Genomic DNA, 27070 nt, shown 5'->3' on the forward strand with positions numbered 1-27070 from the left:
ATTAGCATTTAGGGACACAATTTTAATCATAGCAGCAGTAAGGGTGAAAACAAAAGAAAAAAGATAGCCCTCATTTCTTTTTCTTCATGTTTCCTTTCTCTCCCTTGTCATTTAGTGTTCTTTTTTTCCTAACAAGCAGTTGCAGATTTTCACTTCTCCCTTCCTCATACAAATCATAATCATCATCATCATCATCATCATCATCATCATCATCAACATCATCAACATTTTCATTTCCATCACACTTGAGAGCAGTCTTAACAGAGGCCAATGATTGTGAAGTAGCATTGCCCATGGTTGCTTTGCCCACAAACCTGTTCTTTACTTGACTGTCCATGCAACTCTTAACCAGTCCTGCTCCAGCACTTTGAGATGTGTGATCCTTTAGCACTGAATGCAACAGCTGACTTTCAAAGTCGTCCAAAGTATTCCCTAGTGTGCCTCCATGAACAGATCCATTCTCCTCCTCGTTTACCCCACTGGACAAATCTGCTCCCCCCATCACATCACCATAATGTACATCACTCAGTTCTTTGCACTCTCTAGCATAATGTCCTTGTTTATCACATTTGTGACAAGTAAACTCAGGGCAGTCCCTCAATACATGTCCAGGCTGGATACAAATACAACACACTTTTACTTGCCTGTTATGAATTACTCTAAAGTGCTCAGCACCCTCCAGTGTTTCAAACTTGGTTGAGTATGGCAATGATTGAACAGTGTCAGTGAACTTAACTTTACAGAAGCGGGTCCCATCTGCAATATCTGTTCCTGGCCATCTCCTCCTCTTGATTGGGGATGTTGCATTGACACCCCATCCATTAAGTTTCTCCAAAATTTCCTCATCCGTGATGTACACAGGAAGATTCATGAATGAAACAACAAGCTCATCATTGCTCAGATCTCTAGCCATAATTTGACAATTTTTGATTTTAAAACCATCAATAAGTCTTTCCTTTCCTTTACTGTGGTTCATTGTAATTTCATACTTTTTATCCCCTTTGAAACGACATCCAATCACGGCACCACAGACTTCATTAATTCCTCTAAGTAATTCCATCATTGTTATTTTCTCATCCCCAACAATTTCCACACTCACAGTTAGGTTCTTTTCAAACGCCTTGTCCTCCATCATGAATAGATTCCCGCTGTCCTTCTTAGATACCAGATCCGTTTGTAGTACTCCAATGTCTCCCACCATGTGCTCCATTCAATTAACAAACAAAAACCTCCAGGAACAAAGAAGAATAAAACTCCTCCTACAAACAGCAGCTGCTGCAGGAGGAGTAGGGAAAACAACTTTAGAGCTTAATTAAACACAATTTTTTTATATAAATTCTGATTTAAACCCTGGGAAAAATAAATCAGCTCAAGATTCCACACTCTCCTAGCACACGCTCAGGTTGGTATGGCCGTAAGCAAAGACTGCCGCAAAGAGAGGGCTATTTAGAGATCAGCCAATCTAATCGCCAGTACATTATATAAGTAGGAAAGAAAACCCAAAAGCTTAAAGCACCTGGTATTCCTAGCCGGTCTCTCATCCAAGTACTAACCAGGCCCAAACCTGCTAATATTCAGAAATCGGGCATTGACTCTATTTTTTGGCAAAATTATTATATACTAAGTGAAAATTTTCCAAAAAGTTTAAAGCACCTGGTATTCCCAGGCAGTCTCCCATCCATGTACTAACCAGACCCAAACCTGCTAATATTCAGAGACCGGCATTGACTCTATTTTTTGGCAAAATTATTATATACTAACTGAAAAATTTCCAAAAAGCTTACATCACCTGGTATTCCCAGGCGGTCTCCCATCCAAGTACTAACCAGGCCCAAACCTGCTTAGCTTCCGAGATCAGACGAGATCAGGCATAGCCAGGTTGGTATGGCCGTAAGCGAAGACTGCTGCAAAGAGAAGGCTATTTAGAGATCAGCCAATCTAATCGCCAGTACATTATATAAGTAGGAAAGAAAACCCAAAAGCTTAAAGCACCTGGTATTCCTAGCCGGTCTCTCATCCAAGTACTAACCAGACCTAAGCCTGCTAAGATTCAGAGATTGGGCATTGACTCTTTTTTTTTTTTTTTTTTTTTTTTTTTTTGCAAAATTATTATATAATTTGTGAAATTTTCCAAAAAGTTTAAAGCACCTGGTATTCCCAGGCAGTGTCCCATCCATGTACTAACCAGGCCCAAACCTGCTAATATTCAGAAATCGGGCATTGACTCTATTTTTTGGCAAAATTATTATATACTGAGAAACCTGATGAAAGTGCTCTAGTTATTGGCGATTCTGTTGTACGGAACGTGAATATAGAGACACCAGCCACCATAGTCAAATGTTTACCGGGAGCCAGAGCGCCTGACATCTTGGCAAATTTAAAAGTGCTGGCTAATGCTAAACGTAAATACAGTAAGATTGTTATTCATGCCGGCGCTAATGATGTTCGACTTCGCCAGTCGGAGATCACTAAAAATAACTTTAAAGAGGTGTGTGAACTTGCAAGCACGATGTCAGACACTGTAACATGCTCTGGTCCCCTCCCTGCTTACCGTGGTGATGAGATGCATAGCAGATTGTCATCACTCAATGGCTGGATGTCTAAGTGGTGCCCACAGAATAACATAGGTTATATAGACAATTGGACGAGCTTTTGGGGCAGACCTGACCTGTTTAAAAGAGATGGTCTTCATCCCTCCTGGGGTGGCGCCACTCTTCTGTCTAGAAATATGGCAAATAGTCTTAGTGTTTATACTTGACTAACTGGGGCCCAGGTCAGGAAGCAGACAGACTGGCTAAACCGACCGTCTGCTAGCTGCCTCCCGTCACAGAGGTCAGTTAATTCTCAGCACATAGAGACTCTTTCACCTAGATATCACACTATAGAGACTGTGTCTGTTCCACGAACTAGAAAATACAAAAAACGTCCAAACCAAGTTAAGGTTAACAATTTAATTGAGGTTCAACAAATAAAAAACAAATGCAATATGGATAAACAAATGATAAAGATTGGCTTATTGAATATCAGATCCATTTCTACGAAAACACTTTTTGTAAATAATATGATAACTGATCATAATATAGATGTGCTCTGCTTGACAGAAACCTGGCTAAAACCTGATGATTACATTATTTTAAATGAGTCCACCCCCCAAGATTATTGTTATAAACACGAGCCGCGTCTAAAAGGCAAAGGGGGAGGTGTTGCTTCAATTTATAATAACGTTTTCAGGATTTCTCAGAGGGCAGGCTTCAAGTATAACTCGTTTGAAGTAATGGTGCTTCATATAACATTATCCAGAGAAACCAATGTTAATGATAAATCCCCTGTTATGTTTGTACTGGCTACTGTATACAGGCCACCAGGGCACCATACAGACTTTATTAAAGAGTTTGGTGATTTTACATCCGAGTTAGTTCTGGCTGCAGATAAAGTCTTAATAGTTGGTGATTTTAATATCCATGTCGATAATGAAAAAAGATGTATTGGGATCAGCATTTATAGACATTCTGAACTCTATTGGTGTTAGACAACACGTTTCAGGACCTACTCATTGTCGAAATCATACTCTAGATTTAATACTGTCACATGGAATTGATGTTGATAGTGTTGAAATTATTCAGCCAAGTGATGATATCTCAGATCATTATTTAGTTCTGTGTAAACTTCATATAGCCAAAATTGTAAATTCTACTTCTTGTTACAAGTATCGAAGAACCATCACTTCTACCACAAAAGACTGCTTTTTAAGTTATCTTCCTGATGTATCCGAATTCCTTAGCATATCCAAAACCTCAGAACAACTTGATGATGTAACAGAAACTATGGACTCTCTCTTTTCTAGCACTTTAAATACAGTTGCTCCTTTACGCTTAAGAAAGGTTAAGGAAAACAGTTTGACACCATGGTATAATGAGCATACTCGCACCCTAAAGAGAGCAGCCCGAAAAATGGAGCGCAGCTGGAGGAAAACAAAACTAGAGGTATTTCGTATTGCTTGGCGGGAAAGTAGCATATCCTACCGAAAAGCATTAAAAACTGCTAGATCTGATTACTTTTCTTCTCTTTTAGAAGAAAACAAACATAACCCCAGGTATTTATTCAATACAGTGGCTAAATTAACGAAAAATAAAGCCTCAACAAGTGTTGACATTTCCCAACACCACAGCAGTAATGACTTTATGAACTACTTTACTTCTAAAATCGATACTATTAGAGATAAAATTGCAACCATTCAGCCGTCAGCTACAGTTTTGCATCAGACAGTGCACTATAGACCCCCTGAGGAACAGTTCCACTCATTCTCTACTATAGGAGAGGAAGAATTGTATAAACTTGTTTAATCATCTAAACTTACAACATGTATGTTAGACCCTATACCATCTAAGCTCTTAAAAGAGGTGCTTCCAGAAGTCATAGGTCCTCTTCTGACTATTATTAATTCCTCATTGTTATTAGGACATGTCCCCAAAACCTTCAAACTGGCTGTTATTAAGCCTCTCATAAAAAAGCCACAATTTGACCCCAGAGAACTAGTTAATTATAGACCAATCTCGAATCTCCCTTTTCTGTCCAAGATACTAGAAAAGGTGGTATCCTCACAATTATATTCCTTCTTAGAGAAAAATGGTATATGTGAGGATTTCCAGTCAGGATTTAGACCGTATCATAGTACTGAAACTGCTCTCCTTAGAGTTACAAATGATCTGCTCTTATCATCTGATCGTGGGTGTATCTCTCTATTAGTTTTATTGGATCTTAGTGCTGCGTTTGACACAGTTGACCACAACATTCTTTTGCATAGACTTGAACACTTTGTTGGCATCAGTGGAAGTGCATTAGCATGGTTTAAATCGTACTTATATGACCGCCATCAGTTCGTAGCAGTGAATGAAGATGTATCATATCGATCACAAGTGCAGTATGGAGTACCTCAAGGCTCAGTTCTAGGGCCGCTACTCTTCACGCTTTATATGTTACCCTTGGGAAATATCATCAGGAAACATGGTGTTAGCTTTCACTGTTATGCTGAAGATACGCAGCTCTATATTTCCTCGCAGCCCGGTGAAACACACCAATTTGAAAAACTAATGGAATGCATAGTCGATATAAAAAATTGGATGACGAGTAATTTCTTACTGCTAAATTCAGAAAAAAACAGAGGTGTTAATCATAGGGCCTAAAAACTCTACTTGTAATAACCTAGAACACTGTCTAAGACTTGATGGTTGCTCTGTCAATTCTTCGTCATCAGTTAGGAACCTAGGTGTGCTACTTGATCGCAATCTTTCCTTAGAAAGCCACGTTTCTAGCATTTGTAAAACTGCATTTTTCCATCTCAAAAATATATCTAAATTACGGCCTATGCTCTCAATGTCAAATGCAGAAATGTTAATCCATGCATTTATGACTTCAAGGTTAGACTACTGTAATGCTTTATTGGGTGGTTGTTCTGCACGCTTGGTAAACAAACTACAGCTAGTCCAAAATGCAGCAGCAAGAGTTCTTACTAGAACCAGGAAGTATGACCATATTAGCCCGGTCCTGTCCACACTGCACTGGCTCCCTATCAAACATCGTATAGATTTTAAAATATTGCTTATTACTTATAAAGCCCTGAATGGTTTAGCACCTCAGTATTTGAATGAGCTCCTTTTACATTATACTCCTCTACGTCCGCTACGTTCTCAAAACTCAGGCAATTTGATAATACCTAGAATATCAAAATCAACTGCGGGCGCCAGATCCTTTTCCTATTTGGCGCCTAAACTCTGGAATAACCTACCTAACATTGTTCGGGAGGCAGACACACTCTTGCAGTTTAAATCTAGATTAAAGACCCATCTCTTTAACCTGGCATACACATAACATACTAATATGCTTTTAATATCCAAATCCGTTAAAGGATTTTTAGGCTGCATTAATTAGGTAAACTGGAACCGGAACACTTCACATAACACCGTACTTTCTACATCATTAGAAGAATGGCATCTACGCTAATATTTGTCTGTTTCTCTCTTGTTCCGAGGTCACCGTGGCCACCAGATCCAGTCTGTGTCCAGATCAGAGGGTCACTGCAGTCACCCGGATCCAGTACGTATCCAGACCAGATGGTGGATCAGCACCTAGAAAGGACCTCTACTGCCCTGAAAGACAGCGGAGACCAGGACAACTAGAGCCCCAGATACAGATCCCCTGTAAAGACCTTGTCTCAGAGGAGCACCAGGACAAGACCACAGGAAACAGATGATTCTTCTGCACAATCTGACTTTGCTGCAGCCTGGAATTGAACTACTGGTTTCGTCTGGTCAGAGGAGAACTGGCCCCCCAACTGAGCCTGGTTTCTCCCAAGGTTTTTTTCTCCATTCTGTCACCGATGGAGTTTCGGTTCCTTGCCGCTGTCGCCTCTGGCTTGCTTAGTTGGGGTCACTTCATCTACAGCGATATCGTTGACTTGATTGCAAATTAAAACAGACACTATTTCAACTGAACAGAGATGACATAACTGAATTCAATGATGAACTGCCTTTAACTATCATTTTGCATTATTGAGACACTGTTTTCCAAATGAATGTTGTTCAGTGCTTTGGCGCAATGTATTTTGTTTAAAGCACTATATAAATAAAGGTGATTGATTGATTGATTATATACTAAGTGAAAAATTTCCAAAAAGCTTAAAGCACCTGGTATTCCCAGGCGGTCTCCCATCCAAGTACTAACCAGGCCCAAACCTGCATAGCTTCCGAGATCAGACGAGATCGGGCATAGCCAGGTTGGTATGGCCGTAAGCGAAGACTGCCGCAAAGAGAGGGCTATTTAGAGATCAGCCAATCTAATCGCCAGTACATTATATAAGTAGGAAAGAAAACCCAAAAGCTTAAAGCACCTGGTATTCCTAGCCGGTCTCTCATCCAAGTACTAACCAGACCTAAGCCTGCTAAGATTCAGAGATTGGGCATTGACTCTTTATTTTTTTTTTTTTGCAAAATTATTATATAATTTGTGAAATTTTCCAAAAAGTTTAAAGCACCTGGTATTCCCAGGCAGTCTCCCATCCATGTACTAACCAGGCCCAAACCTGCTAATATTCAGAAATCTGGCATTGACTCTATTTTTTGGCAAAATTCTTATATACTAAGTGAAAATTTTCCCAAAAGTTTAAAGCACCTGGTATTCCCAGGCAGTCTCCCATCCATGTACTAACCAGACCCAAACCTGCTAATATTCAGAGACCGGCATTGACTCTATTTTTTGGCAAAATTATTATATACTAAGTGAAAAATTTCCAAAAAGCTTACAGCACCTGGTATTCCCAGGCGGTCTCCCATCCAAGTACTAACCAGGCCCAAACCTGCTTAGCTTCCGAGATCAGACGAGATCGGGCATAGCCAGGTTGGTATGGCCGTAAGCAAAGACTGCCGCAAAGACTGCCGCAAAGAGAAGGCTATTTAGAGATCAGCCAATCTAAGCGCCAGTACATTATATAAGTAGGAAAGAAAACCCAAAAGCTTAAAGCACCTGGTATTCCTAGCCGGTCTCTCATCCAAGTACTAACCAGACCTAAGCCTGCTAAGATTCAGAGATTGGGCATTGACTCTATTTTTTGGCAAAATTATTATATACTAAGTGAAAAATTTCCAAAAAGCTTACAGCACCTGGTATTCCCAGGCAGTCTCCCATCCAAGTACTAACCAGGCCCAAACCTGCTTAGCTTCCGAGATCAGACGAGTTTTTTTTCTTCATTTCTCTCTTTTATACAGTCATACTATTATTATTCCTACATACAAATACACATAAACAAACCAACAAAAAACATAAAAAACACCTTTAAAACTTTAAAACTTTACATACAGTTAGGCAGTGTTAGATCAAAACTTTTACATGTCTTAGTCATAAAAGGATTATCATCAACAAGGCACTTATTAAAAATTCCCAGTTGTCCTGTCATATTAAAATAATCATACAAGATCTTTATAGTATTACTTAACTTATGCTTAAATAATACACATACTGAAAAATCTTTTTTCTCTTTTTTCATTAAGTTCCGTCTAGACCATATTACATACCTTGCCACAGATAACCATAAATTAAGAGCATACTTATTATTTGCATTTCCATTAAAACCAAATAGGAATAAAGTTTCCCATCCATCTTGTATTATACTTTGATCAAATATAAACTTCCCCACCATCTTTTTTAACATCCTCATAAAACAATCAAATTTCTTACATTTAAAAAACATATGTAGTGTTCCTTCATTTTCCTCAAAACATACTTTGCATATTGCATCTTTTGCTATCCCAATTTTAAACAATCTCATTTCATTTAATATACAGTTGTGTCTTAATAGATAATCGAAGTTTTCTAACACGGGACTTCTAAAATTCATCCTGACATTTTTCCATATTTCTCTCCCATCCAAAATATTAAACAATTTTCCCCAGTATTCATTTGCTCTGGGCTCAACAAATACATCATCACAGAAAAGCAAATAAAAGATTTTTAAAACACATGCATCAAAGTTGACATTCTCTCCTTTTATTCTTAGAAAAACCTCTATTTTATCATTTTTATTTTCACTTTCATTTCTCTCAATTTTCTCTATCCATTCTATTGGAATTGCTTTTTTTATTTTCTCATAATTGATTTTGATTGCCTTCCTATCCTCTATTTCTTCTTTCTCTTCAAGTGTATCTATAATAGCTTGTAGCGGCAAAAACCCTGGTTTCACCTCATATAGAATATCTTTTACTTGCTTCAATCCAGCTTCAAACCATTTTTGATAAAATATCACTTGACCATTACAATTCACCTTCTCATTTAAAAACAACGGTTGATTTAACATCTGTTGTCTGTCCTTTGGTTCAAAATAAACATGCCTTCTAAAATCATTCCATGTCTTTACAACTTCTTTATAGAATTCAGGCATATTTACAATCATATTAACTTTCAATTTCATCCATAGTATATCACTGCCCATTTGTCCACACTTATTCATAAAAAACAACATTATTTTTCCCCAAGCAGATTCATAGTTGTTTAAAAACCTTTTCATTATTTTTATCCTCATACTTTTCATTCTTAAAAGAGGATCTATAAGTCCCAATCCTCCTTCCTCCACTTTTCCTACTATGGTATTATATGCAATTTTAGAAGGTTTACCATCCCATAAAAAACTTAAAATATTAGCTTTTATTTTCTTATATACCCATAACGGAAGACTTACTACAGTCAGAATATACCACATCTTTGATAAAAAATAATTAATTTAATACTAATACTTTACCTTTTAGAAAAAGAGCTCGCTGTTTCCAAAAATTAAGTCTTTTGATCATTCCACCTAGCACCTCCTCCCATATTAAATCTCGTATTTTTATTTCATCCATACCAATTCTAATTCCTAAAATCTTAATATTATTTGACTGTTCTTTAAATTGAAATATTCCTGTTAGATCTTTTACTTGCCCCATCCTCATATACTCAGTTTTTTCTTCATTTACTTTTGCTCCTGCTCCTCTACAATATTTCTCAAATATATACATTGCCTTTTTAACACTATTAATATCTTTTAAAAACAAAGTAGTATCGTCTGCATATTGAAAAACCTTTTGCTCTACATGATCATTTTCTATAAAAAATCCATTAATTTCTCTATCTGCATTTATTGCTAACCCTAAAGGTTCAGCCACAATTGTATACAATAATGCTGACAATGGACATCCCTGTCTGATTGATCTAGTTATGTTTATAAAATCAGTTAAAAACCCATTCACTTTAACACAACTAAAAATCCCATTATAAAGACATTTCATCCATCTAATAAAATTCTTTCCAAATCCAAATCTTTCTATTAAATCAAATAAATAACTGTGCTCCACTCTATCGAATGCTTTTTCTAAATCCACACTGATTAAATATCCCTTCTCTCCTTTTTCTTTGATATACCAGACAATATCTCTTATATTACATACTGTGTCTGAAATATCTCTATTTAAAACACTATAAGCTTGATTTGTAGTAATAATGTTAGGAATAACCTTCTTCATCCTATTAGCTAAAACCTTCGCTAAAATCTTATAGTCTGTGTTTAACATACTCAGCGGTCTGTAATTCTTCAACTCTTCTTTATCTCCTTTATTTTTATAGATAATTTTAATCATTCCCTTTTTCATACTTTCACACAACTGTTCCTCCTTAAAAATAACAATATAAATTTCATATAGTATCGGAGTTAAAATACTTTTAAAGGCCTTATAAAATTCACTTGATAATCCGTCTAATCCAGGACTTTTGCCACTACTCAACTGAGTAATTGCTTCATCTATTTCTTCTTCTGTTATTTTACTATCACACATTTTTCTGTCATCATCCTTCAATTTTACCTTTATTTGATTCAATAAAATTTCTTTATCTTCTTCTAGAACACCCTTTTCCTGAAATAAGTTTAAATAAAAATCTTTAACCTCCCTTATAATTTCATTCTTTTCTTTAAAACTCTTCCCATTTTTAATCACACTTCTAATGAGTTCTGCCTGTTGCCTTGTTTTTTCTAATTCATAAAAAAACTTTGTACTTCTCTCACCCTCTACTATATTTTTAGCTCTACTTCTTATTATGGCTCCCATACATTTTTCTTCTTCTATTTTTTTTAGTTTTTCTTCTAATATTAAAATTTTCTCCACTTCTGCCTTTCCTTCATCAGCCTTTTCCATTTCTTTATCCCATTCTCTTTTAACTTCTCTTTCCTTGGCTCTTTTTGCTCTCTGCACATTCCTTGCATATTTTATTGTAAACAACTTTATTTTTACTTTAAGATTATCCCACCAAACACATATTGCTTCCTCATACAGTAAATTATTTATGCTATTTATAATTATATTTTCCACTTCCATTTTATAACAATCATTTTTCAATAGTTCTTTATTAAATAACCATATTCCACTTCCCCTCTCTACTCCACTCAAATCCATTATTACATATAAGTCATGATCACTCCCACTATATATTTTATAATATATTTTTGATATATATTGGTCAAGTTCCCTATTACTTAATAAAAAATCTAATCTACTTTGCTTTAAAACTGAGTTCACAACTTGTCTTCGTGAATATTCCCTTTTAGATTTATTTCTATTTCTCCATACTTCAATCAGATTGTGTTGGGACATCATTTTTTCCAACTCATTCCTCCCACTATCAGCTTTATACATCATTTTATCATCAACATCAATTCTTTCTAAAACAGTATTAAAATCTCCAATCAAAAACACATTTTGCCACACACTCATTAAATCACTCAACTCCTTAAAAAAAACTACTCTTTCTTGTCCCTCATTTGGAGCATGAATGTTACATATTATTGTTTCTTTTTCTTTACTTTTTAATTGAATAACCAAAACTCTACCCTCATTGTCCTTATATAATACATTTGTTTTTTCAAGCACTTCTCTTTTTATTAAAATTGCAACACCTCTTTTTTGTTGTGGGTCATTATTAAATAAAATTTCTCCATCCCACATTTTTTTCAAGCCATTAATTTTGTCATCATTCCAACATGTTTCTTGTAAACACAGTATATTGCATATCTTAGTCAAATGAATCAAATTTTCAAATTTAGTAACATTTGATAATCCTCTAGCATTAACGGATACAATACAAAATTGACTCATCACTACAAAAAAAGAAAGAATAACCAACAAACAACAAAAACAGCCCAAAACCCTTTCCATCAGTCCAGTCTACTAATAAAACACTTCACTTTTGTTCAGTCTCTCTCCCCTCTTCCTCTCTTAATCCAGTCATTTCTGCCTTTTTTTTTCTTTTTTTCTTTAGATTCTCTTCTTATTCTTTGTTTTTCCATCACCTTCTCAATATTAATTTGTGCTGTTGTTTTCAATCTACTTCCCCCGCTCAATATGTTTTTCTTCACACTTTCTTTCCCACCAAAAGTTTTTTCCTTAGTGTCTCTTACCTCCTCTTGGCTTGTAATGTCCTTTACTCCATCATCTCCTTCTTCTTTGTTTTCCATCTTATTCTGTTCAACTTTACCATCAAATAGTTGTAGTCCCATCGTCATTTTTGCTCTTTCTGTCGTTTTTTCTCCGCCCCGTTCATCTTTACTTACTCTTTCTTCGCCGCTTTGTATCTCCTTTGTCATGACACTTACTTGCTGTGGTACACCTCCTTCATCATCCTCTTCCACATTCGCTCCATCATTGTGTGAATCCATCTCCATTCCCTCATGTACTTCTTCATAATTTTCACATATGCACCTTTGTGATGCCCTCTCACAGCTTTGGCACTGCGGGGCTTTGCAGTACCGTACATAATGCCCCTGCTCCAGGCATCCTCTTTCATCTTTGCTCACTCTTTCTTCGCTTCTCTGTATATCCTTTGTTATGACACATTCTTGTTGTAGTTACACCTCCTTCATCATCCTTTTCCACATTCTCCCCTTCGTTGTGTAAATCTGTCTCCATTTCCTCATGTGCTTCTTCATAATTTTCACATCTACACCTTTGTAATGCCTTCCCACAGCTTTGGCACCGCGGGGCTTTGCAGTCCTGCGCATAATGCCCCTGCTCCATGCATTCTCGGCATATAAAATGAGGACAATCCTTCTTTTCGTGATCAACACTTGAACATATTCTGCAAGTTTTCACTTGGTGAACATGAATCAATCTAAAATATTTGATTCCTTCCTCCGTTTCAATCCTTGTATTATATGGAAGGGACACCACGTCCTTTGGAAATTTAACTCTGATAAATCTTGTTCCATCCGCCACCGTTGTCCCAGGGTAAAACCTCCTTCTCAGAGGTAGTATCGGTGTAACCCCCCAGCTTGTTAATTTTTGCAGTACTTCCTCATCACTTATATAATTTGGCAAATTTAGAAAAGAAACCATCCTTTCTGTTGCACAAAGCTTCCTCATTTCACACATTTGCCCATTAATTAATATTCCATCCAATATATGTTCAAAGTCTGTTTCTTCCTCCAAAGTGAGTTCATATTCAAAATCAGTTTTTTTCCTTAGTCCGTATAATTTGCCAATTCCAGTTTTGTCCTCTACAGCTTTAATTATCATCAAAACAGTTAATTTGTCCGGATTTTTCACATTCATTGTCAGCGTTGTTTCTTTTTTGTACTCTCTCTGGTATCTCATTTTCCCTCTCAACTTATTTATCATTTCATCTTTTTGACTTTCCTCTTTTCTCTTTTCACCATTTGAATAATCCTTTGCTTTACCTTGTAGCCTCTGTTGTTGTTCAGTCCTTTCTTTCAGCATTTCAGTTCCATTTCTCTTCTTCCTCGAGACCACAGTTGCCCATGTTTCCTCTTCTTGATTTTCATTATTTTCTTTAATCATAGTTTTGAATGAACTAGTCCCTTCATCTACTTTGTTGGATTTTATCTCCAGTTCTTTTCCCAGTCCTGGTCCATTATCCATTATTTCCTTCCTTGTTTGTAGACCTCTCAAACGATATCAAAAACCAAAACCAAAAACTCAACCCCAAACAGTTAAAAAACTGCTTGGGGTTAAACCGTGAAAATTACACCAAAAGTGAACTTTATAACTTTTAACTTAGCAAAAAAATAAATAAAATAAAACATTAACAAAAATGGCGGAGAGCCTTTCTCTCCAACTGCAGCCAAATCACTGATTGGAATGTACCAACTAGATCGGGCGTGGCCAGGTTGGTATGGCCGTAAGCGAAGACTGCCGCAAAGAGAGGGCTATTTAGAGATCAGCCAATCTAATCGCCAGTACATTATATAAGTAGGAAAGAAAACCCAAAAGCTTAAAGCACCTGGTATTCCTAGCCGGTCTCTCATCCAAGTACTAACCAGACCTAAGCCTGCTAAGATTCAGAGATTGGGCATTGACTCTTTTTTTTTTTTTTTTTTTTTTTTTTTTGCAAAATTATTATATAATTTGTGAAATTTTCCAAAAAGTTTAAAGCACCTGGTATTCTCAGGCAGTCTCCCATCCATGTACTAACCAGGCCCAAACCTGCTAATATTCAGAGAGCGGCATTGACTCTATTTTTTTGGCAAAATTATTATATACTAAGTGAAAAATTTCCAAAAAGCTTACAGCACCTGGTATTCCCAGGCGGTCTCCCATCCAAGTACTAACCAGGACCAAACCTGCTTAGCTTCCGAGATCAGACGAGATCGGGCATAGCCAGGTTGGTATGGCTGTAGGCGAAGACTGCCGCAAAGAGAGGGCTATGTAGAGATCAGCCAATCTAATCGCCAGTACATTATATAAGTAGGAAAGAAAACCCAAAAGCTTAAAGCACCTGGTATTCCCAGGCAGTCTCCCATCCATGTACTAACCAGGCCCAAACCTGCTAATATTCAGAGATCGGGCATTGACTCTATTTTTTGGCAAAATTATTATATACTAAGTGAAAAATTTCCAAAAAAGCTTACAGCACCTGGTATTCCCAGGCGGTCTCCCATCCAAGTACTAACCAGGCCCAAACCTGCTAATATTCAGAGATCGGGCATTGACTCTATTTTTTGGCAAAATTATTATATACTAAGTGAACAATTTCCAAAAAGCTTACAGCACCTGGTATTCCCAGGCGGTCTCCCATCCAAGTACTAACCAGGCCCAAACCTGCTTAGCTTCCGAGATCAGACGAGATCGGGCATAGCCAGGTTGGTATGGCCGTAAGCGAAGACTGCCACAAAGAGAGGGCTATTTAGAGATCAGCCAATCTAATCGCCAGTACATTATATAAGTAGGAAAGAAAACCCAAAAGCTTAAAGCACCTGGTATTCCTAGCCGGTCTCTCATTCAAGTACTAACCAGACCTAAGCCTGCTAATATTCAGAGACCGGCATTGACTCTATTTTTTGGCAAAATTATTATATACTAAGTGAAAAATTTCCAAAAAGCTTACAGCACTTGGTATTCCCAGGCAGTCTCCCATCCATGTACTAACCAGGCCCAAACCTGCTAATATTCAGAGATCGGGCATTGACTCTATTTTTTGGCAAAATTATTATATACTAAGTGAACAATTTCCAAAAAGCTTACAGCACCTGGTATTCCCAGGCGGTCTCCCATCCAAGTACTAACCAGTCCCAAACCTGCTTAGCTTCCGAGATCAGACGAGATCGGGCATAGCCAGGTTGGTATGGCCGTAAGCGAAGACTGCCGCAAAGAGAAGGCTATTTAGAGATCAGCCAATCTAATCGCCAGTACATTATATAAATAGGAAAGAAAACCCAAAAGCTTAAAGCACCTGGTATTCCTAGCCGGTCTCTCATTCAAGTACTAACCAGACCTAAGCCTGCTAAGATTCAGAGATTGGGCATTGACACTTTTTTTTTTTTTTTTTTTGCAAAATTATTATATAATTTGTGAAATTTTCCAAAAAGTTTAAAGCACCTGGTATTCCCAGGCAGTCTCCCATCCATGTACTAACCAGGCCCAAACCTGCTAATATTCAGAAATCGGGCATTGACTCTATTTTTTGGCAAAATTATTATATACTAAGTGAAAATTTTCCAAAAAGTTTAAAGCACCTGGTATTCCCAGGCAGTCTCCCATCCATGTACTAACCAGACCCAAACCTGCTAATATTCAGAGACCGGCATTGACTCTATTTTTTGGCAAAATTATTATATACTAACTGAAAAATTTCCAAAAAGCTTACAGGACCTGGTATTCCCAGGCGGTCTCCCATCCAAGTACTAACCAGGCCCAAGCCTGCTTAGCTTCCGAGATCAGACGAGATCGGGCATAGCCAGGTTGGTATGGCCGTAAGCGAAGGCTGCCGCAAAGAGAGGGCTATTTAGAGATCAGCCAATCTAATCGCCAGTACATTATATAAGTAGGAAAGAAAACCCAAAAGCTTAAAGCACCTGGTATTCCTAGCCGGTCTCTCATCCAAGTACTAACCAGACCTAAGCCTGCTAAGATTCAGAGATTGGGCATTGACTCTTTTTTTTTTTTTTTTTTTTTTTGCAAAATTATTATATAATTTGTGAAATTTTCCAAAAAGTTTAAAGCACCTGGTATTCCCAGGCAGTGTCCCATCCATGTACTAACCAGGCCCAAACCTGCTAATATTCAGAAATCGGGCATTGACTCTATTTTTTGGCAAAATTATTATATACTAAGTGGAAATTTTCCAAAAAGTTTAATGCACCTGGTATTCCCAGGCAGTCTCCCATCCATGTACTAACCAGACCCAAACCTGCTAATATTCAGAGTTGACTCTATTTTTTGGCAAAATTATTATATACTTAGTGAAAAATTTCCAAAAAGCTTACAGCACCTGGTATTCCCAGGCGGTCTCCCATCCAAGTACTAACCAGGCCCAAACCTGCTTAGCTTCCGAGATCAGACGAGATCGGGCATAGCCTTTTTTTTTTTTTTTTTTTTTTTATTAAGACATTTCAATCAATAAAATACAATAGATTAAGCACAATCAATAGAAAATACAGAACATCGTCTTTACACATCTCTACATTACACATCTTTCCTTTACATTGATAATTTAAAAAACTCTTCCACTTTCTGGCAACTTCCACATTAAATCATTTAAAACACAACAAACTTGTGGGGTAAAAACATCATAAAAAGAGTCTAACATATTCACACCTTTAAAGTACACATACAGTCTTTCGATATATAATTCTGTTTTTCTTTTAAACACAGTCCAAACATCCAAGACAATTTTTTCCTTTTTAGCCACAGTTCTTCTGTCCCATATTGCACTTTTCATTAGCATTACACACAGATTAATAAAACTTTTGTTTTTACACTTTTTCTCCGAACCAAACATCACAACTCTGTTCCATTCCATTACATTTTCATCCCACTCCTCAGCCACATCTTTAATTAAACATTTACATTTCCTTAAAAAGTCCTCTAGCTCTCTACAGTGTAAAAACATATGTAAAATCTCCTCTTCCTGGCACACTTTACACAGAGCATTTTCTTCCATTCCTATTTTATTTAAAATAACATCAGTAAAAACCACTTTATGCCTTATAAAATACTCCAAACATTCCAATTTTGTTTCAACACATTTCCCCGTCATGTTTCTCCATATACACTGTTTTTTTAATCTTTGAATTTCTGCACCCAGTATCCATTTACAATCGGCTCTTTAAAAACATCATCTCTAAAAGCACGATAAATCATTTTCACAGTACATTCCTTAAAATCATACAGTTTTTCCCCTAATTTCACATGAATACATTTCTCTTTTGGTTCTCCTTCCATACTTTCTATTCTTTTAATCCACTCTTTAGGTATTGCATTTTTAATGATTTCATATTTATTTTTTATTTCTTGTTCACTGTAATCTTCTTTTGCCTCCTCCATTGCATCCACAATAAATTGTGTCGGTAAAAATCCTTCTTTAAATTCATATAAAACATCTCTCAGTCTCGTTATCCCCACATCCATCCATTTCTTTAAAAACATTTCTTTGTCTTGTTTTAAAATGTTTTTGTTTAAAAACAGAGGTTCAAAATGTTTTCTCTCCCATGTGGATCATACTCTACTCTGTCTAAAAATTTTCCCCAGGCACTAAACATTTCTCTATAAAACTCTGGTAATCTTTCTGTCATCCAATTCTTTGTTTTCATCCATAAAATTCCATCCCCCATGTTAAAATCCCCACATTTGTTTAAAAAATACTCCATTGTCTTTTTCCATGCTGTTTTGTGACCCTCATCCAGATATTTTTTTTACTATTTTAATTCTTAAGCTATTTTTTCTCTGTTCTACATCAATTAATCCCATCCCTCCCTTCCCTGCTTTTCCTATTAACGTACTATATGCAATTCTTGACGGTTTACTATTCCATAAAAAATCTAAAAAACATTTTTTCAACCTTTTCTCCACCCATATTGGCATAGCAGTCACATATAAAACATACCACAACTTTGACACCATTAAAACATTTAAAATTAAAACCTTCCCTTTTAAACTTAATGTCCTCAATTTCCAAAAATTGAACCTTCTTTCAATTCCTCCTACTATTTCTTCCCACATTTTTTCTTTAACATTCCTTTCGTCTTTTCCCATTAGAACACCTAAAATCCTTATTTCTTTTGTTTCTTTAAAATGAAAATAATCTGTTAAAACAGTCACTCCTCCAAATCTCACATATGTTGTTTTTTCTTCATTTAACTTTCCTCCTGATCCCCTACAAAACATCTGTACTACTTCCATTACTTTATTAACACTCTCTATATCTTTAACTATTATTGTTGTGTCATCCACATATTGAAATATTTTTTCATTTCCCCCACTTCCTTCAATGTTTATCCCTCTTATGTCTTCATCTATTTTAATAGCTAATCCCAATGGTTCTGCAACTAAAGAATATAAAAGCGCTGATAATGGACATCCTTGTCTTATTGACCTAGTAATTTTAAAACATTCTGTTAAAAAACCATTACACTGTATTCTTGTTATTGCTCCCCTATATAAAATTGTAATCCACTTGACAAAATTATCCCCAAACCCGTACCTTCTTAAAATTCCAAATAAATATTCATGCTCCACTCTATCAAAGGCCTTTTCAAAATCCAAACTAATAACATATCCTTTTTTGTTCTTTTCTTTCATATATCTTATTCTATCTATTATACTTAAAGTTGTATCTGCTATATCTTTCCCTTTTACTCCATACACTTGATTTGTTTTAATTATGGTTGGCATTACCTCTTTCAATCTATTGGCTAAAACTTTTGTTAAAATTTTCAGATCTGTATTCAGCATTGTAATTGGTCTATAATTTTTTAGGTCTACTTTATCTCCTTTTCTTTTATATATCAACTTTATTAATCCCATCCCCATTCTCTGGTTCATTTCCTCCTTCTTAAAAATGTCTTCATATACTTCCTTTAAAATACTGGTTAAAAAATCTTTAAAAACAATATAAAATTCACTCCCCAAACCATCTATACCTGGACTTTTATTTTTGTTTAATTCACTTATTGCTCTTTTTATCTCTTCTTATCTTATCTCTTCATCACACTCTTTTTTGTCTACTTCTCCTACTGTTGTTTTTATTTGATTTAGTAACTCCAATTTCTCTTCTTCCCTCAACCCCTCAGTGCTAAACAGGTTTTCATAATATGCTTTTACGTCTTTTAATATTTCCTCATTTGTTTCCACCACTACACCATTTTTTCCTCTTATTTCTTTAATCATTCCAGCTTTCCCTCTTATTTTTTCTAGATCAAAGAAAAACTTTGTACATTTTTCACCCTCCACAGTGTACTTAGCTTTACTCCTTAGTCTTGCACCTTCATATTTTTTCTCTTCCATGTCTTTCAATATTCCCTCCAATTCTTTTATTTTTTGTATATCTTTCCCATTCTCATTTAATTCCTTTTCCAAATTTTCTCTTATTTCTCTCTCCTTCTTCCTCTTACATATCTGTATTAATTTGCAATACTTTATTGTGAATTTTTTAACTAAATATTTAACATTTTCCCACCATATCCTTTTATCTTCACTGTACATTTCATTCTCCTTTTCTTTTTCAATAATTTCTTTAATACTTAAAACATACTCCTCATTCTTCAAAACCTCTACATTTAAAACCCATACACCCGGCCCTCTTTTCACTGAACTCCAGTCTACTTGCATAAAAATTGGTTTATGGTCACTTAAACTTGATTCTTCATATTTAATGTTACCGATAAAACCTTCAATGTTCCTTGTACATAAAATAAAATCAATCCTTGTTTTACACATAAAATTCCCTACTAATTGCCTCCTTGAATATTCTTTCTTTTTTTCATTTCTTTCTCTCCATACATCAATCATATTATTTTCTTCCATTAATAATTTCAGTTCTTTTCTTCCTTTATCATTTTTAAAAACCATTCCCTCTCCCATTTCTAATTTACTGAAAACAGTATTAAAATCACCCATCATAATAACTTCTGTATGCTTTTTTAAAAAATTCCTTAATACATTAAAATATTCCTTCTTTCCATTCTCTACAATCGGTGCATGAATATTAACTACAATAACTTTTTTCTCCTCATACTCCATTTCAACCGCTATACATTTCCCATCTACGTCATTATATATTGTTTTACATGATACCCCACAGTTTTCTTTTATTAAAATCGCAACTCCTCTTCCCAGCCTCCCATCACCATTGTTATAAAAAATCTCTCCACTCCACCTTTTCCTTATTTCAGTCATGTACTGTTCCCTCCAGTTAGTTTCTTGTAATAAAATCACATCCTCTCTTTTACACATTTCTTTCACCTTTTCAAATTTACCCATGTCTATTAGTCCCCTTGCATTAGTAACACAACTTAAAACCATTAAAAGAAATAAAAATAAGTACCTAAAAAACATTATTCTTTATCTTCTCCCTCCAGCACTCTTAACACTTCATATCTGTTTACACTTTTTACTCGGCCCCTTGTCATTAATTTTTTTCTTACATTTTCCACTTTTGGTTTTACCTTTAATGTTCTCCTTCTACTTTGTCCTCTCTCCCCTCTGTCTTTTCCCATGTTGTCCATCCTTGTTTCTTCTTCGCTGCCCATTTCTTTGTTTTGATCATGCATTCCTTGTCCATCACTCTCCACATTATCCAAAAGATTTTTTAAACTGTCCGATATTTCCATTTCTGTCCACTGAGTATTCTGTTCTACTGTTTGTTCCTCATCCATATCATTACTTTTTCCTTCTTCTTCTTCTTTCTCTTGGTTGTCTGTTCCTCCTTCTGTTTCCTTCTGTGGTAATCCTTCATCCCCTTGTCCTTCATCAATATCTCCTTCCTCTTCAGTGTTTCCTTCATGCACCTGTCCATCCACCCGATGCTCCAGACCTCCCTCCTCTCCCTCCATCCAACACTCACACTTATTTAAAAATTTTTGACACTCCGGGCATCTGACCGCGTTGCAATCCCTTGCGAAATGTCCCCTTTCCTCGCACTTGCGACACTTAAATTCAGGGCATTCCTTAAGCAGATGATCTGGGCTCATGCACAGCTTACAGGTCTTCACCTGGTGGCTGTGCATCACCCTAAAGTACTGCGGCCCTTCTGCTGTTTCCAGCTTTGTGCTGTAGGGCAATGATGCCACCTCCTTGGGGAATCGCACTTTTAAAAACCTTGTTCCATCCTCTATTTCATTGCCCGGGTAGCATCTTCTTTTTAATTTTGATATGGGATTAACTCCCCATCCCTCCAATTTTCTAAAAATGTCTTTATCATCAAGGTAGACGGGCAGGTGCATGAAGGAAACAACATAATCTCTATTTTGCAGTTTCTTTATTTCACAGTTCACTCCTTTAATTAACAATCCCTCAGTCAGTTCATCACACGTTTCTTCTCTTTCCATTGTAAGTTCATATTCCTTTCCTTGTCTTGGCCTTAGTGCTAAGATTTTCCCATATCCACATTTGTCCGTCACCGCTTTAATAATATCCACAGCTCTCACCTCATTTACGTTCTCCACATTCACAATCACAGTTGCCTCCTTTAAGTATTTCCTTTCACCAAATTTATCTCTTGCATCTAGTTTTTTACCGTGTCCTGCTCGTTGTCGATACTCCAGTCCAGGGTCGTTTGCCATGCGTGTCTCTCCAGCCAGTCCAGTGTCGTTTGCCTTACATGTCTCTCCAGCCAATCCAGTGTCGTTTGCCATGCGTGTCTCTCCAGCCAGTCCAGTGTCGTTTGCCTTACGTGTCTCTCCAGCCAATCCAGTGTCGTTTGCCATGCGTGTCTCTCCAGCCAGTCCAGTGTCGTTTGCCAATAATCCATCCATTGTAAAAAAAACACAAACAAAAAATGAACCACCCTCCAGCCAGCAAGATGCTGCTGTTAGGTGGATTAAAACTGAAAAACCTCAAAAAAATAAACTAAAAGTCCAAAAACAACTCACAAAACAAACACTAAAGGAAAAAATCAAAATGGAGGAGAGCCTTCCTCTCCAAACTGCAGCCAACACTTCCTGTAGCTCTCTAGCGCCCTCAGGTTGGTATGGCCATAAGCGAAGACTGCCGCAAAGAGAGGGCTATTTAGAGATCAGCCAATCTAATCGCCAGTACATTATATAAGTAGGAAAGAAAACCCAAAAGCTTAAAACACCTGGTATTCCTAGCCGGTCTCTATTCCAAGTACTAACCAGACCTAAGCCTGCTAAGATTCAGAGATTGGGCATTGACTCTTTTTTTTTTTTTGCAAAATTATTATAAAATTTGTGAAATTTTCCAAAAAGTTTAAAGCACCTGGTATTCCCAGGCAGTCTCCCATCCATGTACTAACCAGACCCAAACCTGCTAATATTCAGAGACCGGCAATGACTCTATTTTTTGGCAAAATTATTATATACTAAGTGAAAAATTTACAAAAAGCTTACAGCACCTGGTATTCCCAGGCGGTCTCCCATCCAAGTACTAACCAGGCCCAAACCTGCTTAGCTTCCGAGATCAGACGAGATCGGGCATAGCCAGGTTGGTATGGCCGTAAGCGAAGGCTGCTGCAAAGAGAGGGCTATTTAGAGATCAGCCAATCTAATCGCCAGTACATTATATAAGTAGGAAAGAAAACCCAAAAGCTTAAAGCACCTGGTATTCCTAGCCGGTCTCTCATCCAAGTACTAACCAGACCTAAGCCTGCTAAGATTCAGAGATTGGGCATTGACTCTTTTTTTTTTTTTTTGTTTGTTTTTTGCAAAATTATTATATAATTTGTGAAATTTTCCAAAAAGTTTAAAGCACCTGGTATTCCCAGGCAGTCTCCCATCCATGTACTAACCAGGCCCAAACCTGCTAATATTCAGAAATCGGGCATTGACTCTTTTTTTTTTTTTTTGTTTGTTTTTTGCAAAATTATTATATAATTTGTGAAATTTTCCAAAAAGTTTAAAGCACCTGGTATTCCCAGGCAGTCTCCCATCCATGTACTAACCAGGCCCAAACCTGCTAATATTCAGAAATCGGGCATTGACTCTATTTTTTGGCAAAATTATTATATACTAAGTGGAAAATTTCCAAAAAGCTTACAGCACCTGGTATTCCCAGGCGGTCTCCCATCCAAGTACTAACCAGGCCCAAACCTGCTTAGCTTCCGAGATCAGACGAGATCGGGCATTGCCAGGTTGGTATGGCCGTAAGCGAAGACTGCCGCAAAGAGAGGGCTATTTAGAGATCAGCCAATCTAATCGCCAGTACATTATATAAGTAGGAAAGAAAACCCAAAAGCTTAAAACACCTGCTATTCCTAGCCGGTCTCTCATCCAAGTACTAACCAGACCTAAGCCTGCTAAGATTCAGAGATTGGGCATTGACTCTTTTTTTTTTTTTTGCAAAATTATTATATAATTTGTGAAATTTTCCAAAAAGTTTAAGGCACCTGGTATTCCCAGGCAGTCTCCCATCCATGTACTAACCAGACCCAAACCTGCTAATATTCAGAGACCGGCAATGACTCTATTTTTTGGCAAAATTATTATATACTAAGTGAAATATTTCCAAAAAGCTTACAGAACCTGGTATTCCCAGGCGGTCTCCCATGCAAGTACTAACCAGGCCCAAACCTGCTTAGCTTCCGAGATCAGACGAGATCGGGCATAGCCAGGTTGGTATGGCCGTAAGCAAAGACTGCCGCAAAGAGAGGGCTATTTAGAGATCAGCCAATCTAATCGCCAGTACATTATATAAGTTGGAAAGAAAACCCAAAAGCTTAAAGCACCTGGTATTCCTAGCCGGTCTCTCATTCAAGTACTAACCAGACCTAAGCCTGCTAAGATTCAGAGATTGGGCATTGACTCTTTTTTTTTTTGCAAAATTATTATATAATTTGTGAAATTTTCCAAAAAGTTTAAAGCACCTAGTATTCCCAGGCAGTCTCCCATCCATGTACTAACCAGACCCAAACCTGCTAATATTCAGAGACCGGCATTGACTCTATTTTTTGGCAAAATTATTATATACTAAGTGAAATATTTCCAAAAAGCTTACAGAACCTGGTATTCCCAGGCGGTCTCCCATCCAAGTACTAACCAGGCCCAAACCTGCTTAGCTTCCGAGATCAAACGAGATCGGGCATTTTTTTTTTTTTTTTTTTTTTTTTTTTTTTATTATCAAAAAGTACTTAAAAATAATAATAACATAAATCATATTTCCAACAATTCACTTTCAAACGTATTACATGTTAATTATATTTAACATATACAGCATCAACTTTGAAATTTAATCACATTACTTCACTCAAACCCAAACCAAAACTAATTGCCTAACTTTAACGTAACCTTGTTTTTTCAAAATGTTAAACTTAACCCTTCAGTTGTACTTATAAATCCATTTTCTTCTACAAATGCTTTTTCAAATTCTTCTTTGCTTAGGTATTTCCACATTATATACACACTCTTTCTAACAATACTCTTGAAAATTCCAATCACATCTACTTTCTTTCTCTCAAAGTATGCCATATTCCTCCTCACCCATATTGCATATCTTGCATTACTCAAAATCAAATTCCAAAAATTCACCTTTCTATCCTTATAATTTATACGTTCTCCAAATAAAAACATTTTTTTCCACTCATCCTCTGCAAACTCCTTGCCTATTCCATCTTTTATCAGTTTTTTCATTTTTGCATGAAACTCCTCAAGTTATTTGCACTCAAAGAAAATGTGCATCAAAGTTTCAGCCTCTGTCTCACATATATCACATTCTCTACTCACATTTTTGTTCATTTGATGAATTACCACCTTTGTATAAATTCTGTTGTGTCGTAGCTTAAAGTCCAAATTCTCACAGTCCAGTCCATTGTATTTGACATTTAAGTTTCTCCATATTGTCTTTACCTTCATATCAGGAAAGAGTCTTGGCCATACCGCCTCTGATGCAGGCACTTTGATTTCCTTTCTGACCATAATTTTGTATATAGTTTTCACATTTATCTCCATCAAAAACTTTTTTCTCCCATTTTCCACAATATACATTTCAGGCATTCCCCAATCTCCCACTTTAACAGTTTCTCTTTCAATCCCTTCTACCCACTTTTCAGGCAGGCTTGTTTTAATGTTTTCACACTCACCATCCACTTTTGCTTTGTCAATTTTTTCATCCCACCCCACCACAGAATCATATATTGCCCTATTTGGTAAGAAACCCTTTACATATTCATACACCAAATCCTTTACTTTCCTTACCCCTGCTCTCATGAACAGTCTGTTGTAGAGCATTTTCCCTCCCCTCCTTATTCTTGGGTTCATAAAAATTGGCTGATTGTGTATTTGATTTATGTTTTCACATTCATAGTTTACATTTATCACAAATTCAGCCCATGCAGTAAACACTTCTTGGTAAAACAATGGCAATTTTTCAATCATTGGCTTTTTTAAAACCATAAACACTCCTTCATCACCACATCCACCACTTTCATTTAAATATTTTCTCATATACCCCTTCCAACCATATTCTGCTTTACCACATAAATATTTTTTTACTGTCTTAACTCTTATTGCCTTCCTTTTCACATCTAAATCTACCAATTTTAATCCCCCCTCACTATAATCTGCTATTAATGCGTTTGCTGATATTTTTGCTCTTTTCCCACCCCATACAAAATTATTCACAGCCTCTTTTATTCCATTTAACACCCAGTCTGGTAAATCAATTGCTCCCAACACATAATTACATTTGGATAACAATAAAAAATTAACCACCACAACTTTCCCTCTTAGTCTTAATTCCCTTAGTCTCCAATACTGTAACACTTGCTTGATTTTGTTTAGCACCCCTGACCATGTTGCATCCCTTGCCTCTTTTGCATTCTCTCCTACGTTTACCCCTAAAATTTTTATAAAATCTTTCGTTATTCTGAATGGAATATCTAACCCTTCAACCCTTACTCCTCCTATACTCATTATTTCAGATTTATCCACATTTATTTTTGCACCTGATGCTTCCCCATATTTTTCTATCTGTTTTCTTATTTTATTTATACTCTCTATATCCCTAACTGTAAAAGTTGTATCATCTGCATATTGGTGTATTACACTCAATCCCCCCTTTGGTATTTGAATACCTTTTATTTCCTTATCTTTTTTTATAAGTGTCGCCAGTGGCTCAGCTGTTATTGAATATAATATTGCAGACAACGGACAACCTTGCCTTACTGACCTCTCTAAAGGGAAGGGGTCAGTTAACACCCCATTAACTTTAACACAACTTTTAGCATTTCCATATATTAATTTTATCCACTTTTGCATCCTCTCTCCAAACCCAAATCTCCCCATTGTCTGTTCTATAAAGCTATGTTCCACCCTGTCAAATGCCTTGTTTAAGTCTATAGATAAAACCAATCCCCCTTTCCCATCTTTCCCCATCCCTTCTACTATGTCCCTTATTGTGCAAATTGTATCTGTAATATCTCTACCCTTTATGCTATAGGCTTGGCTTAATGATACTATTGACCCTACTACCTCTTTTATCTTATTTGCCAGCACTTTTGTCAATATTTTATAATCTGTGTTTAGAAGACTTAATGGTCTGTAATTTCCTAGCTTATGTGGACTTCCTTTATTTTTATATAGTACTGTAATTATTCCTAACCCCATAGATTCTGGCATTTCCCCTCTCTCTTCCATACTCCTATAAACCTTCAACAATATTGGCGCTACAATCTCTTCAAAGGTCTTATAAAACTCATGCGTTAAGCCATCTGAGCCCAGGCTTTTGTTCTTTTTTGTCTGTTTTATTGCTTCTTTTATTTATTCGATAATTATATCGCTTTCACATATATTTTTCTCGTTTTCACTTAACCTTTTACACACTACTTATTATCCCCACATAATCAGTAATCTTCTCACCTTTTACATTTTCCAGCTCTGTTATATGCTTTTTCCTCTGTTTTTTCTTTTCTAAGTTTAGAAAGAACTTTGTGCTTCTTTCTCCCTCTAACGCATACTGTGCTCTACTCCTTATTATTGCACCCTTACTTTTTTCTTTTTCATACTCTTCTATTTCTGCTTTTATTTGCATAAAGCGTTCTTTGTCTTGCTCAGGATTACCTTCTATTTTTTCTGCTTCCCTCTTCAGTTCATTTT

At 36.4% G+C, this 27070-nt stretch overlaps 1 protein-coding gene and 10 non-coding genes across 13 annotated transcripts in view; all 11 read right to left on the reverse strand.

The window, feature by feature from the left end:
• LOC127947410 (glutamic acid-rich protein-like) overlaps positions 1-27070 on the reverse strand; it is a 255412-nt gene that overhangs the window by 162591 nt on the left and 65751 nt on the right. The window lies entirely within an intron of this gene.
• On the reverse strand, positions 1778-1896 carry LOC127947530 (5S ribosomal RNA). The gene has a single exon (XR_008151329.1). It is a non-coding gene; the product is annotated as a 5S ribosomal RNA (ribosomal RNA).
• LOC127947640 (5S ribosomal RNA) lies at positions 6672-6790 on the reverse strand. Its single transcript, XR_008151435.1, has one exon. It is a non-coding gene; the product is annotated as a 5S ribosomal RNA (ribosomal RNA).
• Positions 7292-7410, reverse strand: LOC127947866 (5S ribosomal RNA). The gene has a single exon (XR_008151618.1). It is a non-coding gene; the product is annotated as a 5S ribosomal RNA (ribosomal RNA).
• LOC127947556 (5S ribosomal RNA) lies at positions 14090-14208 on the reverse strand. Its single transcript, XR_008151354.1, has one exon. It is a non-coding gene; the product is annotated as a 5S ribosomal RNA (ribosomal RNA).
• LOC127947867 (5S ribosomal RNA) lies at positions 14568-14686 on the reverse strand. Its single transcript, XR_008151619.1, has one exon. It is a non-coding gene; the product is annotated as a 5S ribosomal RNA (ribosomal RNA).
• Positions 15044-15162, reverse strand: LOC127948288 (5S ribosomal RNA). Its single transcript, XR_008152031.1, has one exon. It is a non-coding gene; the product is annotated as a 5S ribosomal RNA (ribosomal RNA).
• On the reverse strand, positions 15666-15784 carry LOC127947594 (5S ribosomal RNA). Its single transcript, XR_008151390.1, has one exon. It is a non-coding gene; the product is annotated as a 5S ribosomal RNA (ribosomal RNA).
• Positions 22366-22484, reverse strand: LOC127947868 (5S ribosomal RNA). The gene has a single exon (XR_008151620.1). It is a non-coding gene; the product is annotated as a 5S ribosomal RNA (ribosomal RNA).
• LOC127948135 (5S ribosomal RNA) lies at positions 23012-23130 on the reverse strand. The gene has a single exon (XR_008151881.1). It is a non-coding gene; the product is annotated as a 5S ribosomal RNA (ribosomal RNA).
• Positions 23492-23610, reverse strand: LOC127947552 (5S ribosomal RNA). The gene has a single exon (XR_008151350.1). It is a non-coding gene; the product is annotated as a 5S ribosomal RNA (ribosomal RNA).

Source organism: Carassius gibelio, chromosome A25, assembly GCF_023724105.1.
Source record: "Carassius gibelio isolate Cgi1373 ecotype wild population from Czech Republic chromosome A25, carGib1.2-hapl.c, whole genome shotgun sequence".
Lineage (NCBI taxonomy): Eukaryota > Metazoa > Chordata > Actinopteri > Cypriniformes > Cyprinidae > Carassius > Carassius gibelio.